Source organism: Gopherus evgoodei, chromosome 3 (assembly GCF_007399415.2).
Source record: "Gopherus evgoodei ecotype Sinaloan lineage chromosome 3, rGopEvg1_v1.p, whole genome shotgun sequence".
NCBI classification, from domain to species: domain Eukaryota; kingdom Metazoa; phylum Chordata; order Testudines; family Testudinidae; genus Gopherus; species Gopherus evgoodei.
In genome coordinates, this window is record NC_044324.1 from 222,887,944 (window position 1) to 222,906,913 (window position 18,970).

At 49.6% G+C, this 18,970-nt stretch overlaps 1 protein-coding gene and 1 long non-coding RNA gene across 4 annotated transcripts in view; one reads left to right on the forward strand and one right to left on the reverse strand.

Annotated features, from left to right (window-relative positions):
• The window catches only part of LOC115649336, a 176,440-nt gene that overhangs the window by 137,411 nt on the left and 20,059 nt on the right, over positions 1-18,970 (forward strand). For all 3 annotated transcript variants that reach the window (XR_003999811.1, XR_003999812.1, XR_003999810.1), the window contains exon 3: positions 11,209-11,671. This is a non-coding gene — a long non-coding RNA (uncharacterized LOC115649336). The remainder of the gene's footprint in view (positions 1-11,208; positions 11,672-18,970) is intronic.
• BCL2L11 (BCL2 like 11) overlaps positions 1-18,970 on the reverse strand; it is an 85,439-nt gene that overhangs the window by 4,457 nt on the left and 62,012 nt on the right. The window lies entirely within an intron of this gene.

Consider the following 18,970-nt stretch of genomic DNA (forward strand, 5'->3'; position numbering starts at 1 on the left):
ACTAGGTCAGATCACAAAGGATGAATATAGGCAAATAACACAGGAATGCAGAGGCAAGATTAGAAAAGCAAAGGCACAAAATGAACTCAAACTAGCTATGGGAATAAAGGGAAACAAGAAGACTTTTTATCAATACATTAGAAGCAAGAGGAAGACTAAGGACAGGGTAGGCCCACTGCTCAATGAGGAGGGGGAAACAGTAACGGGAGACTTGGAAATGGCAAAGATGCTTAATGACTTCTTTGTTTCGGTCTTCACTGAGAAGTCTGAAGGAATGTCTAGTATAGTGAATGCTTACGGGAAGAGGGTAGGTTTAGAAGAGAAAATAAGGAAAGAGCAAGTAAAAAATCACTTAGAAAAGTTAGATGCCTGCAAGTCAGCAGGGCCTGATGAAATGCATCCTAGAATACTCAAGGAGTTAATAGAAGAGGTATCTGAGCCTCTAGCTATTATCTTTGGGAAATCATGGGAGACGGGGGAGATTCCAGAAGACTGGAAGGGGGCAAATACAGTGCCCATCTATAAAAAGGGAAATAAAAACAACCCAGGAAACTACAGACCAGTTAGTTTAACTTCTGTGCCAGGGAAGATAATGGAGCAGGTAATCAAAGAAATCATCTGCAAACACTTGGAAGGTGGTAAGGTGATAGGGAATAGCCAGCATGGATTTGTAAAGAACAAATCGTGTCAAACTAATTTGATAGCGTTCTTTGATAGGATAACGAGCCTTGTGGATAAGAGAGAAGCGGTGGATGTGATATACCTAGACTTTAGTAAGGCATTTGATACAGTCTCGCATGATATTCTTATAGATAAGCTAGGAAAGTACAATTTAGATGGGGCTACTATAAGGTGGGTGCATAACTGGCTGGATAACCGTACTCAGAGAGTAGTTGTTAATGGCTCCCAATCCTGCTGGAAAGGTATAACAAGTGGGGTTCCGCAGGGGTCTGTTTTGGGACCGGTTCTGTTCAATATCTTCATCAACGATTTAGATGTTGGCATAGAAAGTACACTTATTAAGTTTGCGGACGATACCAAACTGGGAGGGATTGCAACTGCTTTGGAGGACAGGGTCAAAATTCAAAATGATCTGGACAAGTTGGAGAAATGGTCTGAGGTAAACAGGATGAAGTTCAATAAAGATAAATGCAAAGTGCTCCACTTAGGAAGGAACAATCAGTTTCATACATACAGAATGAGAAGAGACTGTCTAGGAAGGAGTATGGCAGAAAGAGATCTAGGGGTCATAGTAGACCACAAGCTTAATATGAGTCAACAGTGTGATACTGTTGCAAAAAAAGCAAACGTGATTCTGGGATGCATTAACAGGTGTGTTGTAAACAAGACACGAGAAGTCATTCTTCCGCTTTACTCTGCGCTGGTTAGGCCTCAACTGGAGTATTGTGTCCAGTTCTGGGCACCGCATTTCAAGAAAGATGTGGAGAAATTGGAGAGGGTCCAGAGAAGAGCAACAAGAATGATTAAAGGTCTTGAGAACGTGACCTATGAAGGAAGGCTGAAGGAATTGGGTTTGTTTAGTTTGGAAAAGAGAAGACTGAGAGGGGACATGATAGCAGTTTTCAGGTATCTAAAAGGGTGTCATCAGGAGGAGGGAGAAAACTTGTTCACCTTAGCCTCCAATGATAGAACAAGAAGCAATGAGCTTAAACTGCAGCAAGGGAGATTTAGGTTGGACATTAGGAAAAAGTTCCTAACTGTCAGGGTGGTTAAACACTGGAATAAATTGCCTAGGGAAGTTGTGGAATCTCCATCGCTGGAGATATTTAAGAGTAGGTTAGATAAATGTCTATCAGGGATGGTCTAGACAGTATTTGGTCCTGCCATGAGGGCAGGGGACTGGACTCGATGACCTCTCGAGGTCCCTTCCAGTCCTAGAGTCTATGAGTCTATGAGAACACCAGCTAAGACTGCGGGGAGAAGAGCAAAGAAATGCAAAAATTATCTCGCTTCTAATAATCCTCATTTGCCACACCGGACTCTCCAGGCAGCTGGCTCCCCCCACCCATGAAGGGATGCCTAACTCTCTCTCCATGTACAGCACAGATCCTGCTCCGCCTTACTCTGCTGGGGAACCAGCCATAAAAGAAAAACCCTTCGTGCCCAGCCAGACCAGGCAGCTCAAGATGAGCGTTCACAGGGCCCTATCCAACAGCCGTACCAGTCAGTGGAAATTTCCCATCAACTAGAATGAACTTCAGATCTGGCCAGAGGCTCTAAAATACTGTGTGTGAAATCCTTTCCCCATTTATGCCTGTATCTGTAATTTTCACTCCATGCATCTGAAGAAATGGGGTTTTTTACCCATGAGAGCTTATGCCCAAATAAATCTGTTTGAGGCAGATGGCACCTTAAAGACGCTCGTTGTTTTTGTGGATATGGATGAACAGGGCTACCCATCTAATCCTTTCCCCATTGATGTCAGTGGGGCTGGGATTTCACCCTGTGCCTTCAATCCCAGTTGCTAACTCTTCGGGCATGTTTACACTGTGATAAAAGACCCGCGGCATGGCCGTGGCTGCCCCACAGAACAGACGCCAGCTCATGGGGCTCAGGCTGTAACACCGCGGTGCAGATATTTGGGCCCTGGGACTCGGCGCTGTGGGGTTTTATTGCAGTGTAGACCCCAGGGTCTGGGAGCTGTAGTCCTGTTGGTTCGGTTAGTAGTACTGAGCCAGCCCTGCAGCCCACCCCTGTGCCAGCCTCTCCCTGGGGCCAGCCAGCATCTCCGCAGCAGGGAACGCACCTCAACCCAGTCGGCTGCACCCCCTGCTCTGCTCACTGATGTGGCTGTTCCCCAGTCCTCACCACGCAGCCACCCCACGGCCCTGCCTTCTGGGCTCAGGCCACATGGGCTCATTGGCTGACCCAGCCCTACCGACAGAGGAATATACTTATAGCCCCATTCCTGCACATTCTAGTCATTAGCTGCTTTTGGTTAATCCCCTGTAAAATACAAGCTGCATGTCATCTGACAGCCTTCCTCGCATGGCCTAGCCAGCTGTTGTGAGAGACCAGACTAACGTCTTCATTATAGTCCCAGGGCATGTGCCACCCATGCTAATGCCATCTGAATCTTTGTCCCCCTCTAGTGGTTAGAGCACCCCTAGCGGCGTATGAGTCTGCGATTGCCTTCGAGTTTAGCTAGTACAGACTTCTTCTCTTAGCTGGGCAGGTCCTGAGGTCAGGCCCCACTATGTCTGACCCGTCTGGAGGTGTTGCTGTGTGAGTGGAGGCTAAAATTACTGAAGAAATCATAAGTGCCTTTGAAAAATGAACATTAGTTTTTCCTCCTTGTTTCTGCTGCTCTTTTCCTGGGGTGGGGAGCGTTTGTATTGTACCAGGAAGGAAGTGGGCAAGACATGAGCCCATTGTGCCAGGGCTGACTTGTCCCTATGCTGTAGTGGTCCCTGACTGACACAGGAGGATCCCTCGCGTCTTTTCAAACAGTAATATTGGTCTTCTGTTGTTTTGAAAGGCCGGGTTGTTTTCACTCTTCTCAAGTGATTTGGAAGGGTTTGGCCAGAAGGCAGCGAACCTGCAGGGAGGGAAATGCAAAACAATGGTAACTCAGGCACTCAGCGGCAGACACAATGGGCAGGCAGAAATGTGACACAGGTCATCAGCTCACGACTGTTTATCCCGCACCGTTGGGAGTTAAGACGCAGGAAGAGGAGGGGTTTTTCCCCCTTTGTTTTTGAGGAAAACAAAACCCAGATTTTTTTTTGTCTATTTTTTTTTGTTTGTTTGCTTCCTATAGTCCCAGCTGCACATAAGGACACTGTTTGGCTTCTAGGTTTCTGTGGTGAAATGAATACGGCAACCTCATTCTCTTGCATGTTTGCAACAAATTCCTGCCATTCTCACGCTGGCTGGTCATTATTAACGTATGACTAAAGACACAGAAATCTTGAGCGTCCCAATTATCTCCTGACATAAGTATGAAACGAGAGCACAACCGACACAATACCAGGGATGCTGGCACAGCACGGGCAGCAAAGCTTCTGTGTTACAGGAAGGACACACGTTGTTAATATAAATGGGACACCAGTGACTTTGAATCGGTTTATCCCATTAACTCCACCTGCCTTTGGACAGCCCAGCCATTGATCAGACCCAGGCATGGACCTGTCGCTCTTTCGTTATTGTCAGTTGCATTTCTAGCTGCCTGCTTTGCATGACTGGGGGGCTATTCTATGACATTACGTCCAGCGCTGAGCAAGAAGTGGCATGAAAGTGGCCTGCCCCCAGCACAGCCCTGGGAATTGCTGTGACTCAGAGACACCTCCCCTGTGTCTGCCATAGTGCTGGTCAGAGTAGCTATTTACTATTAGGTGCTCAGCTATAATTACATCGGGCCTGGACCGTTGGGCCCTGGGGTATGGGCCTGGGGAGAGGAGTGTGGTAGAACGATCTCATTTGTTCTGCAGGGCTGGTGTGTGAAGATAATCCCCCATTCCTCATGTTCCCCTTGGGGTTCTCTCCATAAGAGAGAGGGAACTTGTGCTGCTCGTAGGCATTGGCATCCTGTCCATTCCCTTTCCCCAGCCTCACCTCCCCTCGCCAGTGTTGCCATTAATAGCTTGCTGATGGTTGTGGCCCCTCTGCACAGGCTGGAGGCCCACAGCTTCCCTGGTGGGCTGCTCGGCATCACCACTCTGCAGGGTGGCAGGGGCCAGCCAGGGTCATTGGTGATAAGTTGCCCCAAGTCCCATCTTGCCTTGGGCACACAGGAGTCTGTCTGGCAAAGGGTCCAGGTTGAGCCTATCAGAACGGCAGCTCAGCTCTTCCTGCAAATGCTGGGTCTGACGGCTGCGTCTGCGTCCGCGCTGACTCTTGGACGTGTCTCCAAGACCAACTCGTGGGACCTCGGGAAGCAAGCAACACGGGGACGCACATCACAGCCAGGGCCTGAGGGCCAGGTGGGAATGGGCTTCCAGATACCTCCCGTCTGAGGTGTAGGGACAGTGGTGGACCAGCCTGGCATATGTAATGGAGGCAGCAGCACGTGAGGGTCTAACATCCCCATGGGCCCAATGAGAGGCAGCAGCCCTGGCCCCCTTGGCTGCCGGGTCAGGGGACGTGCAGCACAGGGAGCCACATTAGCAAGGCTCTGTCATGTTCCAGCACCACCTCCCCTCACGGGAGCTTGGAGCCCTTTACAAATGGAGGCGAGGTGGGGCACTGTTAGTTGCTTCAAAGCCCAAAATCTCACAGCAAGTCCACAGCAGAGCCAGGAACAGAACCCAGGAGTCCTGGCTCAGCCACGTCTCCCAGGATGTTCTGTTTCCAGATCGACAGCTAGTGAAATGACGGGGGCTTCCAGTGGGAGGCTGGCGAGCAGGCCAGCCTGATGTCCCTGACATAGCCCGTGCAAGGAGCCAAGGTGACGATGCCAGTAGAGGCTGTGGAAGCGGGATACATTCATCCAGGAGCCCAGCTGGAGTGTGCTATAGGGAGAAGGGAAGGCAAGGAAAGAAGCAATGAACTCTAGGGACAGAAGAGGAGAGCAAAGGGACCACAAAGGAATGTGCAAGGAGGAGGGACGATGAGGAAAGCCCGGCAGAGTACAAGAAGGTTTCTGGTGGCGTGATCCAAGCTGGGCTGGTGAATGGCTGAGCCTTGGGCTGGTTCTCTGCAGTCACAGCAACCCATGTGCCCGAGTCCCTCGCTGTGCGTTGCTCCCTGGTGGGTATTTCCTGGGTGTGGTGACTGGCTGTCTCAGCTGCTTCACCGGACGCCTGGCTCCCGTCGGGCAGCATGTGGGACTCAGATTTCTGGGAAGGAGGAATGCAAGAGGCGGGTTCCAAACCTTCCTGTACGTCCGGGAGCTAGGGAGGGTCTGAAGCAGGTTAAAATCACAGCGGAGTGAGACCTGGAGTGGAGGCTGCAGGGACTGAGATGGGGCGAGCAAAGGCCAGGGGAGCTGGAAGAGAGAAGGACAAGAAGAAGGCAGGTGCCTGCTGTCTCTGGTACTTCTCTGGTCCCTGTTGCCATGGTACCGAGCACCTCCCCATTGCCCTGACGGGGAACTGAGGCACCGGGAGACTGGGAGTTACAGGCCCAAGGGCTCAGAGGACGCATGTGGTGAAGGGGTCCTACCCACTGGACCGTCCATCCTTTTCGTGGTTGAGAGAGCAGCCCAGGGACTGGATGTGCCTGGGAATAGCTGCAGGACGCCAACGGCCTGGCAGTGGGTAGCTGCATGTCCAGGCCCTGCGTCGGAGCTGGCTGGGAAACACAGGAATTTTTTTTTCCTGTGAAAATTTTTGACAAAAACAAAAATAAATCATTTTTGCCAACATTTTCCTGCCTTTTTTCACGACTTTAGGCAATGGAAAGATGAAATCGTTCTAGTTTTTGACAGCTGACGGATTTGAGGCAAGGCTGCCACCACTGCCCGCCTGAGGGACGTTTCCATTACCCACATCTGCACAGCATCTGCATGCTCTGTCTGGTCTCCCCACGTTTACAAAGGGCAGTTGTTGGGCTCTGTCTCTGGGACAGGCTGGCTTGGGACTCTCCAGAACTTTGTTCCACGTTCCCTCGCCGCAGCAGAAGTTTGGCTTCATTGTGGGATGCCCTGATTTTCAACTGGCCCATTTTAGCAATCGGAGAGCGAGCCCCAGGCCATGTCTGGCTGCCGACTGACCTGTGTGGTCTACAAAACAGGACTTTCTCCTTGTTCACACTGTTTTCACTGGCCTTGGTATAGCTACTTGATGCCGTTTCCCTCTCATTCTTCTTTCAAGAGACCTCCTTTGAGATTCTTGCTGTTGAAGAAGGAGAGTCCTGTAGAGAGGGAAACCTTAGCAAAGAGGAAATTACTTATCCTGGAATTCTGCTTCTCTGGAGATAAAAGGTAAAATCCTGGCCCCATTGAAATCAACAGCAAAATCCCCATTGCCTTGCCTGGGGACAGGTCTTCATCCATCATCTTGCAGGATTTTTGCCCACCCACCATCCTGCCGCTGCTCAGAATCTGAAGAGTTCCTTTTCTGTGACTGTTTATCCTTTGTGCCTGTCTCCAAGGTGTGGTTTGTTTCTTTTTCTTATCCCAGGAGCGGTGCCAGGATTTTTGGCGCCCTAGGCGGGGGTCCTTCCGCGCTCCCGGTCATTGGCGGCAATTCAGGGAGGGGGGTCCTTCCGTGCTCCTGGTGTTTGAGGCACTTCGGCGGCGGGTCCCGGAGTGAGTGAAGGACCTGCTGCAGAATTGCCGCCGCTGACTCAGAGCACGGAAGGACCCCCTGTCGCCGAATTGCCGCTGAGGGTGGCAAAATGCCACCCCCACAAATCCTGGCACCCTAGGCGACCGGCTAGGTCACCTAAATGAAAGCGCCGGCCCTGGCTAATCCCGTATTGATCGCCCTGAATTGGCTTTTGCCTGTGGGGGCTGTGCTTCCCCTTCACTTGAAGGAACTTACTGATGTCAGGAATGTGGTGTTGCTCAACAATTCTCAGTATCTGATCCTTAGTTTTTGCAATATTTGATATTTTTCTTAAAGCCCCAGCTCCTGGAGCCAGGGGATGATGTGAGGATCTAGGCTTTCATTTAAAAGAGAGGACGATCCTAGCCAGTGGTTATGGAGAAAAGCCTGAACACATGGCCCAGGGGCACCTTAAAAGTTCAGATCCAGAAGGCAAAGAAAAAAATACCCCAAAATGTTTTGTTTTTTTTTAACTCTCAGGGTTTAAAGCCAAACTCATGCTTTCGAGGGCCCAGTGAATGTATGGGGTTGACAACATTGGCATGTGCTAAGGGATTAATTAAGAACCAAGGGTATAGCAAATAATTTCCCCTCTTTTCTTTCATGCAAGTCACGCAGGATGCTGGAAATGTACACCTCTGTGGTCTCACCTGTGTGCCATCCTCTGAGTAGGTCACATCTCAACACTCGGTGCTGTGTTAGGGACAGCCACGGTCAGAGGAGGGTTTGTTTTGTTTTTCTGGTTTAATCATCATTTAAATATTTTACATGAACAGTTTTGTAATCAAATGGCAGCAGGCAACAGTGCCATCCTTTCAGAGAGCTCACACTCCTCTGGCATTCACATGATTTTCCTTTGGAAAATGCCACTGATATTAAAAACAGACACTGGAGCAGGGGAGGGCGTAGCTGAAATGATTCTCCATGGACGGTACAGCTCTCGACTGCCCTTTTAGTTGCTTGCCCGTGTCCTGTACGTAACACATTTGCGATAGGAGAAGAGTAACATCAGCTGACAGAGTTTACATCTAACAAAGGTCTGCTTAATCTGCAGCACGGGAGATTTAGGTGAGCTATTAGGAGAAACTTTCTAACTCTCAGAGCAGTTCAGCTCTGGAACAGGCTTCCAAGGGAGGCTGTGGCATCCCCATCACTGGATGGTTTTAAGAACTGGTTGAACAAACCCCTGGCAGGGCAGGTCTGGGTTTACTTGGTCCTGCCGCAGCGCTGGAAACGAAATGAGCTCTTGAGGTCTTCCTATGATCCAAAGATGTTGCTCAGTGTCTTCTCGGGAAGGGCCCTCACCCTCGCGCCATAACTAGTCCCACTCAACTTCGCTCCCCAGCTGGAGTCTCTCAGTTGCATCGTGAGCCTCACAACAATTGGTGTTTCTCTTAGATCCCCAACCTCTGGACTCTCGTGAATATGCGAGAATCTCAGCTTTCGTTTAAAAAGAATTACCTTTCTGGCCCTCCTGGAAAATGTGCACCCGAAAGACTCAGAACCAGCAGGCGAAGAAATGTTTCTTTTTAAAATCTCATGATTTTTAAGCCAGTCTCATGATTTCCGAAGCCCGACTCAGTCTGACTGAGTGCTTGGGGTTGGCACTGCTGCTGCTCCAAACAGCTCATGGCAGAGATGCCTTATGAGACAAGGCAGCCTTCAGGATAGTGATTTGATTGTTACTGATATTTTCCCCGAGTTCCTATTTCACTAGCTGCAGTTGGTGATTGAGATTTCAAGATGGCAACCAACAGCTTTTTCATTCACAGGCCAAAACGTACAAAAGTGGCCTCAATTATCGGGGCCCCAACTTGAGAGACAAAGCCATGGAAATCGATGAGAGCTTTGCGGAGAACTGAACGAGGGGAGCCTCTCAGCAGCATGTCAGCAGGGCCTGTTCTCTGGAGAGCAGCTCTCTGGACAGCCGCAGGCTCAGCTGTGTGGTCCCAGCCCCACTCTCCCTGTTTCTAAATGTCACGGGCTCCTCCATCCCTGTCTGACATTGGGCCAGCGGCTGGATGGCCTGACCTCACCAAGACCTGAAATGATTGCAAAGCCTTAGAGCGAGACAGCCCAGGTGTGAAATTCTCTTTGCTAAGGATTTAAAACCCTGAGCCTTTCCGGGCACAGTGGAGGGAGGCGCTCCCAGAACAGTGCTGTGGTCCTCCAAGCAGATCAGGAGGGAGGAGATGACTTGGTTTGCCTATCTTTTTTCATCGATTCCAAGGCCAGAAGGACCCATTGTGATTATATAGTCTGGCTTCTTGCATAGCCCAGGCCAGAGATCGGCCCCATAGTAATTCCTAGAGCAGAGCTTTAGAAAAACGGCCAATCGGGATTGAAGAATCTCAGTGATTGGCTCAGGCTTAAGCCCTGATTCTGTCTACACACAAATCTATCTGACTTGGGTCAGTAAGCCTGGACATGGCAAAGGGAGTGAGTCCGTGCCTGAGTCCCAATGGAACTTGTGTCCAAAGTGCACCATTTTTCAGTGTGGATGGAGCTCAGGCCTGGCTTCCCCAGACTCATGTCCTGAGAGCACACCACAAATCCATAGACAAGTGTTCCTGTTCTTTCTATCCCAAGACTGGCCCAGTGACCCCCCAGAAATGGGAGCAACCTCCTGGTTAAAATACAGTTGCTTGGCGTCTAACCCTGCAAACAGAGCGACCATCGCCTGCATGAGTTAGGACCAGCGACAAGACGAACTCCTTCTCCTAGTGCACTGCCCCCTGGTCCTGGGACCCCAGCCAGATTCTGGTAAATGTGTGGTGTGAGGCAAGCAAGACGCTCGACTTCAGGCCTCCATGTTTGTTGTTGTTAATATACAACTGGGAGGAATTTCTGATTTATGACCCAAAGCAATTTTTATTACAAGCCGCGGGTAGCAGCGGGTATCTGCTGATGGTGGAACGCAGGCCAATGCGTTGGCCATCACCACTGCCACATAGAATTCCACATGAAGACTGGGAAGCGCGAGCAACAGTTAAACAAGCATTTAACATTCGTATTTTCCTAGTTACTCACACACTCTTACAAAGATGCACGAGGTGTGGGGACGTGCGTTAAAAGTAAGAACCATATGTTGCCTTCCCTTTTTGCATGGCACTGTGGAGAAATCTGCCATGCCGCAGCGTTACAAGCCACCTGTAAAGAGTAAAATGGATGGTGTAGGAGAAGAAAATGCAGTTCCTTGGGAGACAAATCAATATCCAGAATAAGGCAAGGGGATTGTATGTAGTCCAGAAATGTGTTGAGGGAGAGGGGGGCTGGCTGTGCAGTTCTTTGAGAGGTCGTATTGCTGTGTGTTTGCATGTAGACCATGGGTAGATGTAGTCAAGGCAGGTTGTATCATAAACTGTAGGAAGACCATAATCCATGTGGATGCTCGTGCAGCATCCTGCTGATTCCACCAAGCATTTTGACCCAGTCCCGGGTGCTGATAGCTGCAAACTTTCTCCACAATGGGAACTCCAGAGAGGTAGTCACGCCTCTGGGAAGGGTGTATTGTCTGAGCCCTCCTGTATAGGACACCAGCCCACTCCACTTGTAGATGTGTCTATCAGCTTGGAAACCTCTGTGGCATACACGCCCGGCATGCCGACAGTAGCTTGGACTAGAATGTCCGTTTGCCATTCAGCAATCTCCAGGATTGTTGTGTGCTCCAGAATGTGCGCCGCCGGAAAGGACCGATAGGCAGCAAAGCCCAGCACACCCCCTCCCCACATCTACACACATTGAAATGGTCTGCAGATAGCATTTGTAAATTTGCCATTGGTAGTGTGCTCTTTTCACTCTGCATCAGTCAGTTGTGTCCGCGGAGCTGCTGGGAACCTAAGACTACACTGGGGCTGACTTTAACAAAGTATCATTTTTTGGCCTTGAGATTCTGCAGGCATTTTTCTCTGACCATGCACTGAATGAACCCTCTGCGAAGTACTCAGACAATAATGCACTGGTTCATGTCTGTTTTCAGGCCCTTCCACACTCCAGCAGGAGCCTGGGATTTCGAATCGTCATGGACTGGTCAAAGAAGAAGCGTTTCTGTGACGAACTTAGGGTGGACATCCTGGAGACGGCCAACCAAAGGGGAAAGGAGTCTCAGCAAGTGGAAAGGCAGCAGAGCACTGGGGCAGAGCTGCGGTGTGGGAGGAGAGACTGCCTCTGGAGCAGGACTGCAGCAAAAAGACCTTTTTGAGGGGCTGCTTGCACTAATGGCCACAAGGCTTCTGCCCCATGTTCCGAGTGCCCTCCAGAGTGCCATGTCTTGTGGGCCAGGAATGCATTGGACAATACCATGGTCCGATGACCCCTGCTGCTTGGACAGGGTAAATTACTCCTGGCAGTCCTCACCCCCTCGCAGCCCTCCATGCACCTTCAGCAGCTCCACGTAGGTGGTAGAAATGAGGAGGAGAAAGGGAGCTCTGGGCCATGCAAAGGTAGGCAATTTATTTGTTTGTACTGGCTTCACTGTTTTGCACTGTTCGTTGTTTGTGTTATGCAATTTATGTCATTACTGGTTTGGATGTTGGCTTATTACTGGTTTTTTGGTGTTGGGATGGCAGCTGGCCTGCTGAACAATGCTTCATATTGGGTGACGTTACCAGGGACTGTAACCGCTAGGCAGCGTGGCCACTGATTCTCGCCATTGGACGACATAGCCTGGAGTATCTCCACTAGGCAGTACTGCCAGCCTTGGACTCAAAACATCCTTTGACAAACCGGATCCAGAAATTCTAAACTAGGGTCACTCTTCAGTGTGGACGCACGAGCCTGGGTTTACAAACACTACGCCAGTGGGCTCGAGTCCCACTGACGTTGGGATTACATTGTGAGGCAGACATTCCAAAAGGCTCTGATCCTGCACGTGCCTGCTTAATTTGACTCTCGCGATTCATCTCATTTAGGTCAAGGGGAATCCCTGCATCCTTACAGTGAGGTCTCTGAGCAAGTGGCTTCAGGATCAGGGCAGGGCTCCCACATTTCACAGCTGAGCCATTGGGAGATTTTTTTAAGGTCAGGTACATGTTACTGTGAGACAACATAGCAGCTAGTAAAGTACAATATATGCAGACCCTCTCTCTGTAGTTTACCTTGGCTCTGGGTGTGGATACACACCGAGTCACGTGCTCTGTACTATGCTGAATGACTGCCTCGGATGGCGTGCAGAGCCTGCAAAGCGGAGCTGGAATCGGTTCTCAGAACTGGCAGGTGTTCTTTCAGGACAAAAGGACAGAACTGGGTCATGGTTTTGTCCTCTTTCAGAGGGAGTCATTCTTTACAGAAGCCCCGGTTTAACCCCAAACAGCAGAGCTGTTTGCTGCTCCTGTAAACGCGTGCACACACATTTTAATAATCGCGGCTGGCCTGGTTCTGGAAGTTATAATAATGGGGCAGTGCTGCTGCTTCAGGCTTCTCGAGGGAGGAAAGCTGCCAGAGCTGGGAAGTGCTGATTCAGCAAAGCCCAGGGAGGGCTAGTGAAATTCTATCACCCTGTGTTTTCTCCACCAAAACGCAGCTGCTCAGAAGAGCAAACCATTTATCAGCCTGTCCACATCTGGAAACTCCATGGTAGCACGTGGAGGGGTTTTTCCTCTTCAGTTTGAACACAGTTTCTAGCGGTCTAATCCCACTCTCAGATGTTCAATGGAAACTGTTTTGATTATTGATAAAACTGGCATAATTTACCTGTAGATTTTTTTTTTAGCTTCTTATTTTTTCCACTACATCTACTGCTACCTCACCCCTAAGTGACTCTGGAAAAGCATTAACTGTGAGAAGACAGAACGTTCAAATTAAGAAAGCCACATACGCTTAGATTCACCCGTTGATGTCCTGAGTCATAATTCCTAGCAATTCCCTCACATAAAGCATCCCTAGCAGCAATTAACAAGTGGGCTGGGGACCAGTGCAGTCTTGCTGTGGAGGAAGAAAGTTGGCCTGTGCTAGTTGCTATCTGCTGGGTAGAAGTCAAGTGAGCAGAACTGTCAGGTCACTGCAGAATTGATGAGGCCACCCTGGTAGTTTCAGGTCTGGGCCGTGGTGTGTGCTTGGTTTGTTTTGTGGGTTTTGCCAAGGGAAGTAAGATATTTGTCTTTTCATTTCTATATATACCAAGCACAATGGGTTTTCCTGACCTGGTTAACACTTTCAGTTCACTCTGTTAATTACAATACTAATTCCAAGCCGTGCAGTGCCCGGCAATTCTCAGTGTGGTCCTAAAATGACTCCTCGGTGTCTCTGACTCACCACAACCTAGACACTCCATTCAGGTATTGTGGGGGTGCACAACTATTGTTCTCTGCCCTGCAGTCTTCCAGTCCCTTTAAAGAGAGCAGCCTCAGGGTGGCTCCTAACTTTACAGCTCGGTTCATTTTTCTATTGATGCTAAATATGGCTGTAAGAAAACTCTCTTACTTTTCTTCTTACGCTATCATGGTCGGGTCTGGGTGAAACTGGTAAGAAAATGTTCACAAATTCATTTGAAATTATGCACCAGTTCACTCCACACATCAATCTACTTCTGGCTTAACCTTTCTCATGTGAGCATGGGGGTAGCTAGGGGGTTGGCAGTGTAGCCTTGTTGAGAGAAGACAGGGGAGGGTGGAGATCTACAAAACAGTTCAGGGCATTTATAATATTGTATATAAACAGACACTCACCAGGTCAGAAGCAGCCGAAGATGTCTGGATTGTAGTTCAGCCTCTAGAAGTGGGCCCGGGACACCAGTGTCGTTAGGGGTTTAATTTGAATTCCTATTGTTTGTGATGTTGAGTGTGGTGTTACTTCCCCTTCCAACCAGTAACCAGCTATGACTAATGTGTGTGTTTGTTGAACTACAATATCTTGTTGTTTGCAGCTTTTTCCAGCATTGAGGCGTCATTGGCTGCACGTTGCTAGCAGCGTAAATCAATTTCTGTTATGTAGATCCCTTTGTCTTGTTTCTCACCCAAGCAGCGTACATTTTTTACAGCCTTCTGCAGAGGAGAAGTTGAGGTTGTCTGTCTGGGACGTCAGTGCCCATGCTGGAGTAGAGTTGATTTGCTAGAGGAATGGAGGGGAGCTATTTGCAGGTGTCTGTGGTGGTGGACATGTGAGAAGATGATGTGTACGTAGTTAGGTGACTTTACACTGACTTCTGAGTTGACAGTATTGTCTGAAAGTCGGGGGGATTTTAGTGTTTGAGTTTCCTCTTTCTTCAGTGTATGAAGAAAACACAGACTGGAATGTTTGAGGAAGACATTTCAAATGAATGTGTTGTGTCATAAGATTAGCTGATGTGTCACAGTGAGAGGTCATCCCATTTACCTCAGAGAGACTCTCCCTCATTAGCCATTTCCTGTTTTGCCAGTGGTAGTGAGGTGGCCCATACAAATGATGGTGGTCTTCCAGTTTTTGTGGTGGAAACTGAGCCAGGCTGTCTTCAGGGGCAGTGGCCCATTCCCTGTGCTCTAGAGCTAGGGAACTGGGCAGTAAACTCTGAGGAAACCGGAGAAAACCCGGGGGACAGGGGAGGAAATATTAGCAAAGTACTTCTCCCCATAGCTGCCTAGTGTCACAGCAGTACCGTCCACCCAGCAAAGGGCTATGCCCATGTTTGTGGGGCTGTGTGTGTGTCTCCAAGGAGTGGGCAAGTTCTTTTACACATATCAAACCCAGCCCGCTGGTGTGGTCATTTGAACCCAGGCTCACTCACTCTTTTTCAACAGGTAGAGGCAAAGTGAATAGCCTTGGAACTGGAGAGCATTTTGAACCAGTTCGCACAGAAAACATTTTCAATGCAGATGCAAGGCTGCTTTTCTTCACCGCGGCTCGGGCGTTTGGTCCTGCCCAGGGAAATAACAACGTGACCAAAGTGAGGCTGTGTCCAAGAGAGAGGGAGAGAGATTGGAGCCACACACATTGGACACTGCTCCGTTCAGTGCCTGTACAGAGACACGTCAGGGTGCTTTAGTGAACTCTAGCGATGAGATTTCCAGACACGCTACGCACTGGCCTGTTTGTGCTCCCCGGAAAATCGATTGTAAAACTGCCCTCGATTTCAGTGGGGGCAGAGTCAGGGCAAAGCTGGGAGCCTGTGACAGTCCAATCCCAATAGGTCCCATCACGCTGGTGCTGAGAAAATACTGGTCATTAACATTTTACTGTCTCAGAGATACGGCATCCTACACAAGCATTCTTGCCAACAGATCAGGTGAATGTTAGTCATTTTAAGAAGATTTAATTATTAAATCATCATCATCCTTGTTACTAATTGGAGGGTAGTTCAGGTATGTACCACAGAACCATTGTATAAACGCTACTGGGATAGTATTGTTTTGGAGTAACAGTTTCACAAGCACCTACGTTCCATTTTCTAAAGTGGCTAGGCACTTGGGGCAGATTTTCAAAGGTATTTAGGCACCTAGTGGAGTTTTCAAAAGAACCTAAGCAGGAGAGGCATCTGGGTCCCACTGGATTAAACACCCACCCTGCTTAGGTGCTTCTGTTGCTCCCACTGCGTGTCTACAAACAGCTTTCGGTGCCTAAATACCACTGACAACCTGCCCTTGGGAGGCTAAATCACTGTAATGACACTGAGGCACCTAAGACACTCAGGCACTTTTGGAAACGTTACCCGATCTATACTGGTATTTGAATGTCAAGAAAATAAGGAATAGAGTTGTTGAAAAAGTGGCGTGGACTTTACAAGGGAGTTCTGTAGGCCAGGGTGAGCATCACACAGAAAACAGAAATGGGCATTTGACAGAAAATCTAGCGCTGGTGGTAACATGAGGCAGAGGGTCAGCAGCATTGAAAGGGAAAGACGTGATTTACCCTCAAGCTTTGCAAACAGAGAAAGGGGAAATTCCAGAAGGAAAGCAGCATTTTTTCCTCCAAACAAGAGGGAAGGTTCCTCTTTTGGAGCAATAAGTGGTTAAAAGACAGGAAACAAAGGGTAGGAATAAATGGTCAGTTTTCTCAATGGAGAGAGGTAAACAGTGGTGTCCCCCAGGGGTCTGTACTGGGCCCAGTCCTATTCAATATATTCATAAATGATCTGGAAAAAGGGGTAAACAGTGAAGTGGCAAAATTTGCAGATGATACAAAACTACTCAAGATAGTTAAGTCCCAGGCAGACTGCAGGGTTACGAAGGGATCTCACTAAACTGGGTGATCGACTTGCAGCTGTCATTTTGTTGCCCAGTGTTGATAGATGCAAAGTGATACACATTGAAAAATGTAATTCCAACTATACAGACAAAATGACGGGGTCTAAATTAGCTGTTCCCGCTCAAGAAAGATCTTGGAGTCACTGTGGGTAGTTCTCTGAAAACATCCAATCAACATGCAGCAGGAGTCAGAAAAGCGAACAATGTTAGGAACCATTAGGAAAGGGACAGATAAGAGAGAAACTATCAGAAGAGCCATGTATAAAGCCATGGTACGCTCACACCTTGAATACTGTGTGCAGATCTGCTCACCCCCATCTCAGGAAATATCTATTAGAAATGGAAAAGGTTCAGAGAAGGGCAACAAAAATGATTAGGAGATGGAACAGCTTTCGTCAGAGGACAGATTAAGCTGACTGGGACTGATCAGCTTGGAAAAGAGACGACTAAGGGGGGAGATGATAGAGAGCTATAAAATCATGCCCGGGGTGGAGAACGCGAATAAGGAAGTGATAGTTACCCCTTCACATAGTACAGGAACCAGGGATTGCCCAATGAAATTAACAGACAGCAGGTTTGAAACAAATGTAAGGAAGTATTTCTTCACACAATGCACAGTCCACCTGGGCACTCGATGTCAGGGCCAAAACGGTAACTGGGTTAAAAAAAGAACTAGGTTAAGTTCACGGAGGATAAATCCATCAATGGCTATTCCCCAAGATGGCCAGGGATTCAACCCCTGCTCCAGGTGGCCTAAGCCTCTAACTGACCGATGCTGGGACTGGGTGACGGGATGGATCACTCGATAATTACCCTGTTCTGTTCATTCCCTCTGGGGCACCTGGCATTGCCCACTGTCAGAAGACAGGACACTGGGCTAGATGGACCCTTGCTCTGACCCAGTGTGGCCGTTCTTATGTTCATAAATGGTTATCTTCTTTGTACTCTGTTGATGGTCTGTGTAAGCAAACAGAATCTTATGCTCACTGAGGCAGGCAAAGGAAAGTCCCTGAGGTCGGAGAAGAATCAACACTTCTATTGGCAACCAAATGTAAAGGGAGGCTCAGGTCAGACACATCGGAAACCTCACTTGCAGGAGTCCAAGTCCCTCCCACGGCGCAATAGAATCTTTTTGATCTTAGGCTGGAGTTTCCCTTTAGAGAAGATATCTCCACAGCCAAGACTGACGGCGGGGAGGGAAGCTCTGGAGATGGGGGAAGGGGAAGACTCCAGTGAGTGACTACTACAGAAACACATGGGTAGGCACAAGGGCTGTAAAGGATTCAAAGGCAGGGCGGAGCTGGGGGCAGGAGCACAGACTGGATGTGCTCAGAGCCGGAAACAAGGTAGGTATTTTTGGTGGCAGCATTTTGAACTGATTGAAAGGGGCGAGGTTAGTGCCAGGCAGCTGCTGTAGTTGGGAGAATGGAGACGGATTTGGGTCGAGGGGAACAGCAACTCTTAGGAGACGGGGGAGGATTCTCTGCAGCTTGAGGTCTTCAAACCACGAGTTGAGGAGTTCAATAGCTCAGACATAGGTCAGGGGTTTGGTTACAGGAGTGGGTGGGTGAGATTCTGTGGCCTGCGTTGTGCAGGAGGTCGGACTAGATGATCACAATGGTCCCTTCTGACCTTAAAGTCTATGAGTCTGAGTCTATGACACGGGCTCTGGCAAGAGGGTGAGTCAGGGTGAAGAAGATGGAGATAGAGGATGGAGACAGCGGGATGGAGACAGCGAGGGCAGCGTTAGGGAAGACAGCGGCAGGCAGGTTTCAGCACGTAGGGCTGGCGCTCCTGGGATGAGGCATTGGAGGAGCAGTGGGAAGAGCTGGCAACGCTCGCTGGGACAGAGAGGCAAAGGCTGGAGAGATTATATAGGTATGAGAGGAGCCCATGCCACTGGAGGCACCGGCTGGAAGAGAGGGCCCACAGCAGGAGGCTGGAGGGGAGCCTGGTGGGAACGGCTGGGGAAGGTGGGGGGCGTGGGACCTCTGAGCAGGGAGCCAGCAGCTAGAAGGCGGCGGCAGCGAGTGTAGGGGAGGCGGCGTGACATCGCCAGCACGGTAACTCCTCTGTCCTGGTCCTAGGTGGTCCGACCAATGCAGCCGCACAGTTCAGATTACCGCCCGGCAGCCACAGCAGCACCAGGACGCCCTGATCAACATTGTCACTAGCGCTGCAAGCAGGGGTGCGGGGATGGGGGGGCAGCGCGGACATGCACTGACATGGTGCTTGCAATGGGGTCTCCTGGAGCTGAGCCCTCTCGGGATGGGCTGAGAGCGACCAGAGCCGCCTGTGACGACACTCGCCCTCACCTGCCCCCGGGGGCTGTTCCCTCTCAGCACCATAGCCCACACCTGGGCGGCTGCTGCAGTGGGACGACCTGCCTTTAAAAGTGAAGTGTCAGTTCAGTAAACAGCCCGGGGGTGACTAAAGGAACTGCACCGCTCAGGGTGCTGTACAGACCCCAGCCAGCGAATGAACGGGGCAGAGCTCCTCAAAGGATGGCCCCGTGTGCAGCTCTCTGTGCATTTCACCCTGCACTGCCAGTCTGGCACTCTCCTCGCGGCTCCGCCAGCCCACCCA